The sequence below is a fragment of the Microtus ochrogaster genome, chromosome 26 (genome assembly GCF_000317375.1).
Source record: "Microtus ochrogaster isolate Prairie Vole_2 chromosome 26, MicOch1.0, whole genome shotgun sequence".
NCBI lineage: Eukaryota > Metazoa > Chordata > Mammalia > Rodentia > Cricetidae > Microtus > Microtus ochrogaster.
Genome location: NC_022025.1, coordinates 11634603 through 11645878, shown reverse-complemented (window position 1 = coordinate 11645878; position 11276 = coordinate 11634603). Strand labels below are relative to the sequence as shown.

The 11276-nt window shown below is 36.8% G+C and overlaps 1 protein-coding gene across 4 annotated transcripts in view; it reads right to left on the bottom strand.

Moving 5' to 3' along the window:
* The window catches only part of Magi2 (membrane associated guanylate kinase, WW and PDZ domain containing 2), a 1267351-nt gene that overhangs the window by 1155206 nt on the left and 100869 nt on the right, over nucleotides 1–11276 (bottom strand). The gene's annotated exons all lie outside the window — the stretch shown is intronic.

The following is an 11276-nucleotide window of genomic DNA, read 5'->3' as shown; positions in this document are numbered from 1 at the left end:
GGAGGAGGCAGAAATCCTTAATTAAATAAATAAATTTAAAAATAAATAAATAAATAAATAAATAAATAAATAAATATCACTCGTACTTCCATTTCGACTCAGAGAAGAAAGGCATCAAATCTAACAGTGTGAAATGCATCACAATGACTTAGCCTTTGAAGAAAGTATCTGCTCCCATGTTCAGTTTGTCACCACAGTCACTGTAATTGGAATGATGTAAGAAGATTTACTTGACTCCTGTGCAAGAGAATACACACACTCATAAACTATTCCATGCTGACACGTATTTCATGACAGAAAAGCACAAAGTCACACAGAAGTTTTGGGGGTGATGAAAATGTTTCCTAAATGTACTGTGGTGACTGGTGTTGTCCTTTTTGTGCGTATACGCAGTTTATCAAATCCCTCTTCTTTGGAATTTGGGTGACTGTAGATGCTCTTAGCTAAGAAGAGACTAAACTGAACATGGTATGGCCCAACCCAATCAGACTGCACCCTTAGTAAGAGGAAAAAATGTGGACAGGGGTAACACAAAGCTAGACTGCCATATGAAGACGAGGCCTAGAGTGATGTTTTTGTGATAATGGTCAAAACACTGCCAACAGACACAGGGAGAGGGATGGTACAGGGGGTGATGTGACCTATTCCTAACATGTCTCAGAAGAAATTACCCCACTGCACATCTTGCTCTTGGCCTTGTCACTTCCCGAATTTGATACAATCAGTCTTTGTGAAGCTGCTGAATTGGTGAAACTCCGGTTCAGAAAACTTACACAAATACCAAGAATGGACTCTAAAAAAGATACCTGGTCTTTTAGCTACGATTTCAATACTCTGTTGGAACATACTGAAATACAAAGGCAGTGACTGGAACCTTCTACATCACAGAACTGAGAATTCTCACAGTGTGGGATCTTGGATAAGTTAAAAAAAACTCCCAAAAATCACAAAAATGAATAGTCTAAATTAAAAATGAAACACTAAGTCTCACCCATTTCTTGGTTTTAAACATTTTGATTTGCACTGTTCAATTCTTAGCCTATAAAATATCCTTCTAGTTATTGTTTTATAGTTGTAGATAAATTACCAAACTTGAAGAGCTTTTCAAAACTAAAGATAATTACTAAATTACTTATCAATGGTTTTCATTATGAAAATGCTCATGAATAACTAGTTCTACACTTTATCTATTTAAAACTATGCTCACATTTAAATAGTTGAATTCATAGGAAGGAAAAAAAATGGTTCTGGCAGGTCGGAACAGATGTATCCATTGGATTTGATGGAGCAGAAGCACTCACCATGGGAACTTTTCTTGGATAACTTTTCACCTCTACTTTGAAATGCCAAATTTCTCATTTTCTTGTAAGAAGTTCTTCCCTCTTAATGCCTGCCATTTACATTCCTAATTGTATCCAGGAACGACTTACTAATAGAAGTGGCTTTTCTTCCTATTGTCTTTGCAAGTTCTCATACAAAGTCTTACAAATCTTCATCTATTAGAAATATCAGTAGATACCAAAGTTGTGTTTTTAGAATATGATATTTAAGGTGATAACACTGTAACTATCTTTTTATTCTTTTTCTAGTTCAGGCTACTTAATGAGGCAAATATCCCTGAATTTCATTTCATCCTATCTTTTTTTTTTGCTCACAATTCTGCTGCCTTCTGAAATAGCATTAATTCTGCAACACAACTTAAATGTATATATGTAAGTCTTCTTCAATGTGCCTCAGGTTTTCTCTAGAGTCTCACCTACTAATATACACCAAGTCTCTGCTTCCGCTAATGTAATCAGCATGTGGTTTGTTGAGTCATGAACAGCTTGGGCTTTTTCTCTTCTGATGGTTTACTGCTTTTGGTGAACGTCTCATTGCTAGAACCAGGATTTTGGGTTACAACTGGTTTCCTTTAGCAACACTGACCTTTCTTTCTGTGGTGGTAGAGCTATTAAGCTCACACAAATTAATACTGACCCAAGAACATCGTGTATGTGTGCATATTTCAGTTCCTCCTTCAGGACAAGGCTTGTTTCTTCTGTGATTGGTTGCTTATTGAATTCACATATGTGGTACAGAGTGCCGCTATATTGAAGCATTGAGAGCATAGACATATGCTCTTCTTAGAATCCTTGTAAAGGGTGTTCATGTTCTCTGTAAATAGTACCATTTATTCTTCTGTGGTCATGATCCCATTAATTACTTGTATTTCCAAATAAACTTCAGGGATATGCCAGAAAAGAGGCATTACATGATAGCCACATTTCTTTGCAACGGAATTGGCAGCATGCTATTATGAAACCAGTTAATGTTGCTTCCAGGAAATTTCTGCTGTGGATACCAAAAATATACAAAAGTCTCCTAGACCAGAATTTTGTGAATCAAAGCTTGCTGTGATGTAAGATTTTGATAGATTTATTCTATCAGGACTCCAGCCTTGAACCAGTCAAGAAAGCATGAATCTCCACGGAATTCTTCTTCTCAGCTCTCCTGTTTGTGAAGGGTGTGTGCCACAGAGCATGGTTGTTTCTAATACATTCTACTTCATATGTATTTTTATCCAGATTAACGTTTTTCATCACTCATTGACCTCAACCACCCTACATTCTTATGCTAATTTCAAAGCGCCTTCAAACTTGTCTAATTTTATTTTGACTAGAATAGCTTAAACACTTTTTTTTTCTGTTTTATAAAGAACTTAGTTAAAAGTAATTGCTGTTTTATGTAGAGACCCACAACCAAACATTAGGGAGATTGTGGGAAATCCTGTGGAAAAGGTGAAGGAAGGGTTATGGAGCCAGAGGGACCAAGGGCACCACAGGAAACCGCACAGAGTCAATTAAACTAAGGTCATGGAGCCTCACAAAGACTGGAGCACCTGCCAAGGAGCCTGCATCCGACTGACCTAGGCACTCTGAACATACGCTACAGTTGCTTGGTCTTCTTTTGGGACTCCTGGCACAGAAAGCAAGGGCTGCATCTGGTTCTGTTGCTTGCTCCTGGGATCCTTTCCTCATGTTGGGTTGCCTCATCCAGGATTAATAGGAGAGGAGGTCTCTGTCTTGCTACAGCTTGATATTCCATGCCTGGCTGATATACATGGAAGACTTGCATTTTTTCATAAAAGAAAGGAGGAAGAGTAGATGATGGGGAAGTTGGGGGTGGGACTTGGAGGTAAGGAGAGAAAAAGGGAAAACTGTGATGGGGCTGGGAAAAATTAATTAATAAAAAATTTTAAAAAGATAGGCACAGAAAGTATATTCAACATAACCATAAAAAAGTTTCCCAACCTAAAGAAGGACATGCCTATAAAGGTACAAGAAGCTTACAGAATGCCAAATAAACTAGCCAGAAACAACAACTGAAAAAGCACCCCTCAAAATATAATCAAAAATAAACAGAATAAACATAACAACAGATACTGAGAAAATCCAGAGAGTTATTAGGTCATACTTCATAAACCTGTACTACAAAAAAAATGGAAAATCTAAAAGAAATGGACAATTTTCTAGATAGGTACCACCTACCAAAATTAAACTAAGACTGGATAAACAACTTTAATTAACCTATAACCCCTAAGGAAATAGAAACAAATCATTAATTTTCCAAAGCAAAGAAAAGCAGGGTCACATAGTTTCAGCACAGAATTCTACCAGGCTTTCAAAGAAGAGCTAATAACTATATTCCTCAAATTGTTCCACACAATAGAAATAGAAGGAATGTTACCAAATTGTTTTTTGAAGCTACAGTTACCTTTTACCCAAACCACATAAGAACTCAACAAAGGAAGAATTACTAGACCAATTCCCCCATAAACACCGATGCAAAATATTCCGTAAAATGCTAGACTGACAGATAAGTAGTCCACATGAGACTGACCTAGGCTTGCTACATAGGTGTGACAGCTGTATAACTTGTTCTACTTGTGTGACTCTTAGCAGTGAGAGCAGGCCCTGCCCCTGGTGCTTTGGCAGGATTTGGGGAACTTACTACTCAAAGTGGGTTACCTTACCAAGAATAGAAGGGGAAGAGCTTAGTCCTACGTCAAATAGATATGCCATGCTTTGTTGACACCCATGGGAAGTCTGCCCCTTTCTGAAGAGAAACAGAGGAGAGATGGATGGGGGCAAGGGGATAAGGGGGAGGAAATGGAAGGAAAGAGAGGAAACTTAGGTCAGGTTGTCAAAGAAATAAATAATTTTAATTAATATAAAAAATTTAAAGATAGTTGGCCAAAAGAAAGGACTATATATCTGCTTTTTGAAATAGTGAATAGCTGTCTTTTCATCCACTAAATCTCATAGGGTAATCAATGGCATACAGAGACACACATAAGATCTGGTACCATTGTTAACTATATAAATCTGCATGACCAGCTGTATTAAATTATCTGAATACAATGTCAACACTAAATCTTTTCGTTTTCTCCTCCCTTAGCCAAATGGCACTTCCGTGTTAACTTTTCTTCTGCAATCTGCTGCCCAGTGGGTCATCCCCATCTTAAGGAATTTCTTGTCTTTACAGTGTCTTTGACACTGAGTGAACCATTTATCCTTTCCCATTTCATGTGGATAAACTGTAGCCAATAGAAGTCAGTTTTCCAGTCTAATCTGCCTTCACTTCTAGCCTGCCCACTGCTGCACTTTCACCAGAACAGGTGTCCCACAGGGTAGAACTGCTACCCTAATTTATTACTGTAAATATCAATTGAAATGTGAAAAATTTAAATACACTTTTCATTTAGAAATATTTATGCATATCTCTGTATATATAGACATATTTTAAGACAGAATCTCAGTATTAAACATAAAAAAACAAGATAAATATTTAGTTTTCTATAATTTAGGAGAGTAGATATATACCACTTACTGTCATTTACACATCAATTTCTGGTGACAATAAACTATCCTTATACATTATTAGGAGAAATTACCCTGTAAAATCTGATCTAAAAACATGCTAGTTTCAGACAAGGACACAGTCAATAAGACAAAAGGCAGTCTACTGAATGGGAAAAGTTCTTCACCAACACCACATCAGACAAAGGACTGATCTCCAAAATATATAAAGAACTCAAGAAATTAGACATCAAAATCACAAATAACCCAATTTAAAAATGGGGTACAGAACTAAACAGAGAATTCTCAACAGAAGAATCTCAAATGGCCAAAGATACTTAAGGAAATGTTCAACATCCTTAGCCATCAGGGAAATGCAAATCAAAACAACTCTGAAATACCATCTTATACCTGTCAGAATGGCTAAGATCAGAAACGCCAATGATAGTTTATGCTGGAGAGGATGTGGACTAAGGGGAACACTTATCTATTGCTGGTGGGAATGCAAGCCTGTACAACCACTTTGGAAATCATTATGTCAGTTTCTCAGAAAATTGGGAATCACCCTACCTCAGGATCCAGCAATTCCACTTGGGAATATACCCAAAAGATGATCAATCATACTACAAAGACATCTGATCAACTATATTATAGCAGCATTATTTGTAATATCCAGAACCTGGAAATAACCTAGATGCCCTTCAACCAAAGAATGGATTAAAAAAAAATGTGGCACATTTACACATTAGAGTACTACTCAGTGGTAAAATACAATGACATCCTGAATTTTACATGCAAATGGATGAATCTAGAAAACACTCTCCCGAGTCTGTTATTCTACTATGAAAATATATAACTGAAGATATTATGTCAATATGCTTGATAAAAAATATGTGGATCTATGATAGAGCCTCAGTGATGAAATAAGCATTTTCATATTCTAAATGACACCTAATTTGCAATTATATGCATTTTGGAAATGTTTTACTTGTTTACCCCAAAGAAAAAAAATTGTCATTTAAGCAATTTTATGTCAGCTCTGTTTGACTGTGTTGCTGCCCTTCTGTTTTAATTCCACAAACATAGGAAATTACGAAAGATCTTGGTGGAAAAATTAATGTATCTCTGATATCATTTATTGTAATTATTGTATGCAATACTGGGGAACCATTTAATGAATGTAAATTCTCTGATATTGTCACTAATCCATTGTATCTATTAATTAAAGTTTTAGACAGGTTTAATAACTTTACTTTGCCCTGATAACTAAGTGATTTGATAGACTCAACTAATATTGTTAATATTAATAACTAATAATGTTATTGACAGTCAAGACTGTCTCCTACCAATTCCAGCATCTTCAGTCCCAGCCTATGACCATCTATAAAATAAATGCTCCATGATTTGCGTACTGAATGCTAACTTGAAAGGGAGCGCGGAGACTTACTTTTATTCTATGTCTATACAGACTAAAATGACTAGTTTTTTTTTTCTTGCAACTAAAGAAAGACAGAAGAAAGTAGAGCACCAGTCATGCGCAGCCTCTTTTGATTTTTATATTTATGTAGTTCATTACTTTTTCCAGAAAGAAATATTTCTATCTGCTGCCAAAACAGTTTTATCATTTCTGGACTCTTAACAACAGAGAATATATGAGTATTAATCAGACCGCCCCCTTCTCTTTTAGGAAAAGCTGCAAGAGCAGAGGAAGCTAGCGTGTCCGAGACAACAGACGAGAGTGACAGCTGGGCTCCACATCATTAATTTTGACAAATACCCAGGAAGCCTTAAACCCTCAAAGGCTTACAAGAGATACTTAGCACATCTGAGTAAAAGTATTGTGATCATCATTTCTCATTCACTGTTTGCTGCATCATAGTTTATTCATACATAACGTATGCTGTCCTTAACTTTTGTAGATGTATAAAATGTAACAGTATGTCCATAAATTGTTGATCCATTCCTTTAACCAATATCCATGTAAACTTACAATTAGGCACCTCTGTTTCTCAGAGGGAACAGGCAGGTTTAGAGATGGTTAAGGCATTCCTGAAATTATACAGTTTTAAGCAGACATAACGTTTAGAAGATAATTATGTCTGCTTAAAACTGTAATCTCAGATGGACTGTCGTGGTAACCAGTTGGTATTTCTATCTTATCTTTTAAATTAAAGCATGCCATTTTTCAGTATCATGCCCTTCCGCTAAGAGAAAGTAGGAGTTAAGTACCTCAGAGACCTTTATAGTTGAAACTTAATATAATGCTAGATATTGGTTCTGCATATCAAGTCCTAACTTTTAATCTTTAGAATGCTATGCTACAGCTGTTATTACTCTTGTTTTGCATACAGTGCATCTTCCCCGTGTGTCAGAAGCTGTAGAATGTTGGATGGCCTAAAGTTGACCTCTCAAAGTAGTGCACCGGACAGCATGCTCTGTCTCCCATGCTTATTCCAGCACATTCCCCTAGGCATTTTCATAAGGAATATATTATATGTCCCCGATTATAACATTGATATTTTCTTCATTTGTATTTAGAAAAATCTCATGAGATTTAAAACCAATAATATTCACTTTGAAACTTTCTTATTTACTCACTCCGTGGGGTAGTTGCTTGTTTCATGATCTATTTCCTCATCTTTGAGATCAGAGCACTCAACAGTCTCAGAGAATGTTGAATGGAGGCCTAGACTTAAGGCTCCACTGTAGCACAGTACCCGACATACAGCAGGTGTTTAAAGGATTTCTATTATTTCAGCAAGCAAAGTTGCAGAAGCATCATGGTGTTGATGAACATGAAATGAAAGGAAAACTGCATTGGAAAAACTTGGGGTTCATATTACTCAAATCTCAGTTAAGACTTAAAATTATTATAATGAGGGTCTATAAAAAATTAGAAATCTGTGCCTTGCCCTGTCTATAGCTGGAGAGCCTTGGGGGTTGTAGATGTTGGGAATATGATCAACTCAGGCTTCAAAAAGAACTCAGGGACATGCAGAGAGCCAAACATCTCTGTGTGTGATATGATGATAAATCATCTTGCTATAATGTTATAATAGCCTGTCTCAGCATCTGACATGCACCTTCTTTCTCTGATACATAAATCCCAAAGTGAACACTGAAATTATTTGTCTTTCAAACGTACTCTGTGAACATATGATTTAATACATCGAACACTATAAAATAACGAATTGTTGAGAGAAAACAGCAATTAGGTCCTTGCCCAGTCGATTATCATGAAGCCCTCTCCTGCCATACAGTCTTATTTTAATTACAGGTGTGAAACAGGAGAAAAAAAAAGAGGGAACAGCTGGAACACACATACTATTGAACTTCTTTCTTAAAAATTATTTTTTTAAAAAAAGCTCTCTTCTTTTCTCATCCCACATGCCAAATCCATTTGCCACTTCCACCCCTCCTCCTGATCCCTCCACCTTCCCCCCTCCCACGCACCATCCCATTGCCCATCCACACCTCAAAGAGGGTAAGGCTTCCCATGGAGAGTCAACAAAGTCTAGCACATTGCTTTGAGGCAGGACCAAGGCCCTCCCCGCTATATCTAGGCTGAGTAAGGTATCCCTCCAGAGAGAATGAACTCTGAGGGACAAAGACTCAAATCTTGGAGAAGATAGGCTGAAGATTGGAAGGTGGCTTGACAGGAAGAGTATGTTAGAGTAATTCTCCAGGATAGAGACGGAACAGTCATTTTACCCTAGTTATGATTTCATAAAACAGCCAAATCATTGTCCTTGAATGTGGAATATTTCGGTTTGTTACAGAAAGATAACTGCTATATTTCACTGTTTAAAATATATGTTTCAAAAATATTTGAAATACAGAAATTCTGTGACCTTTATCCTAGCTAAGTGAACAGAATAGTGTACAAACCAAGTTTAAATTGCTCATTAAAAATTTATAAGGTTTTACTTGATTTTATTTAATAAAACACAGCTATAGTCAATATCTTACTAGGGAATATACATAACACAACATATACTTAAGCAGCACAACATTAAAAATTAAATTATAATTTTGCAATTATAAATATGAAAATAAATAATAAAGTTGAGATTGGACTCTAAGACCAAGAAAAGCTACACAGATAGAAAAATAATATACTCCAATATAAGAACTTTTGCTAAATTTTGGAATGTACAGTTAGTATTAGTAATTGTCCCTGTATGTGTACCTACATATTAATGGTGGTTCTGATTTGTGTAGTTATATATTTATTAAGCTTATCTAAAGTTTAGAGATATTCAGAAATTGTAATTACTGACAGTTTAATCACCAGAATACAGGACAGGATTAGAATAACCACGGTGATTTTAGATTTTGCCATTATAGGAAGAGTCTTCCTCAATGAAAACTGTGCTCTTAGTTCAAAACTAAATAATTTTTGCTTAATGATTTATCCATGACAGTAAAAGGATAATATGCACGGTTTTTAAAGCATAGCTCCATTATCTTTACAGATGGATTGCTATGTCATTTATGTACCCTTCGAGGTCAAAACAGATTTTTTTAAATGAAAATGATTAATGCATCAAATTAAGTTTTAGTATTGTGAAAATGTACAAATTACGATAATTCATGGAATATTTCCAATCTTTAAAAGCACTGCGTCCAGAAAGATGGACACTTTCTAAGGAGCACGGATCGGCCTGCGCCGTGATGGATTCACACGACGGTTAAGCAATTAAGGATTGACGTGTACTTTAAATCTTTGCCTGTTGATCCAGGATTTTAAAGGATCCGACACTGAGGTGAGTGATTAAAAATGGCGACTCTTTTACTGTCTCAGCGATTCAAAACGCATGGTCACATGGTACACAGCACATACTAATCTATATTCAAATCCAGCCATTGTAATTAGCTGTTTGGTTTATCTTGAAATACAGCCCTCTTGGCGAGCACATTGGCTACTTTCCCTGTAGTACTTGAGGCTATAGGACAAAGAAATATATAAATTAAAGATGGAAAGAGGGTACCCACGGCTGGAGAATACATGAAGCATTACTATCTTTTTAGTGGAAAACACATTTAGCAACTCTTCGAGCTTGTACGACGACTAAAAATAACTCTTCGGATTTTCATAAATTCTTCCCAGAGCTCGTAATTGCAGTTACGCAAAGTTGAGCACGGATGGTTTGAAACGTGCACAAACAGCACGGCCTCATTTGGGGAAATCCTCACTGAGTGACAATTTGGGTTATAGTGGTAAGTCAAGCAGAAACCACCGCAAATATTCCGTTGGTGGACTTCCAGAAGCATCTTTGCAAATGTCATTGGATTCATATCACAGGCTGGTAGGAAAGTTTCTTAGGGGACATCCAGCCTGGAAACCTTGAAAGTTGTAACATCTCCAATAAGCAGAGACGATAGCAGATGTCCAGACTCAGCTTCTGCACACCCTGTTCATTCAGGGAATCTATTCTTCCTGGGCAACTAAATGGTACAAGATAGTGACTGGTAGGATTTGAAGAAAGGATATTCACAGAACTATCATTAGTAATCATGAATCTTAGGTCTTTGGGAACCTCACACAGTAGATGGTACTGAGAACATTACTGAACTATTTATTTTCAGAGGGATTCTACTTTAAGAATCCTTATGGCGTTCTCCTTGAAAGACATAACTGATCAAAAACAAAAAAAACCAGAAATGGCCACGGGGCATCCCTTCTCAACTTATATATCTTCAACACAGCCCCTACACTGAACATCAGAGAGCATGATAGAAGAGGCAGGAAGACTGTTAGAGTCAAGGGACCAGGACATCTGCTGAAGGATCATGTCCTCCATACAGGACAGGAAGGATGCACCTATAAAATCTCAACAACATGGCTGCCTAAACAAGACCTATAAAATGGCCACATCAGTACAGATTCCAATAAGTGTGGGGGAAATCTCATAAGGTTCTATCCCCTGATTAATAATGATGGCTGAGAAAAGGAGCATTTTGATAGGTCATTAAATCCCATTTGGTAATATATATATATATATATTTATATACATACATACATATATACATACATACTATAGATATATGAGCAATAGTAAACGAATCTAACACACTCTCACTGACACACAAACACACACACACACACACACACACACACACACCATTTAGCTCAGAGTCTAGAATTGAAAGTAAAGTTTTGTTAAGCTGTGTAATCAGTCACTTTTTGGTGTTTTGGATGACATCTAGGAATGCAAGCTCTGCTGTGTGCCAGGACCAGTCTTTAGGATGCTTTGTGCTCCTATACATCTTTCCTTTTGCATCCTCATGTGTACCCTGTGTGGCAGATTCCACTAAGTACCTTCATCTCAAAGGGGAGAGTGCATACTAAGAGACAGGGGATATGTTCCAAGAGAGAGGGGAAGCAACAGCAACAAGAGCAGAGGCTGGAAAACACTACTGGAAGAATGTTCTCTG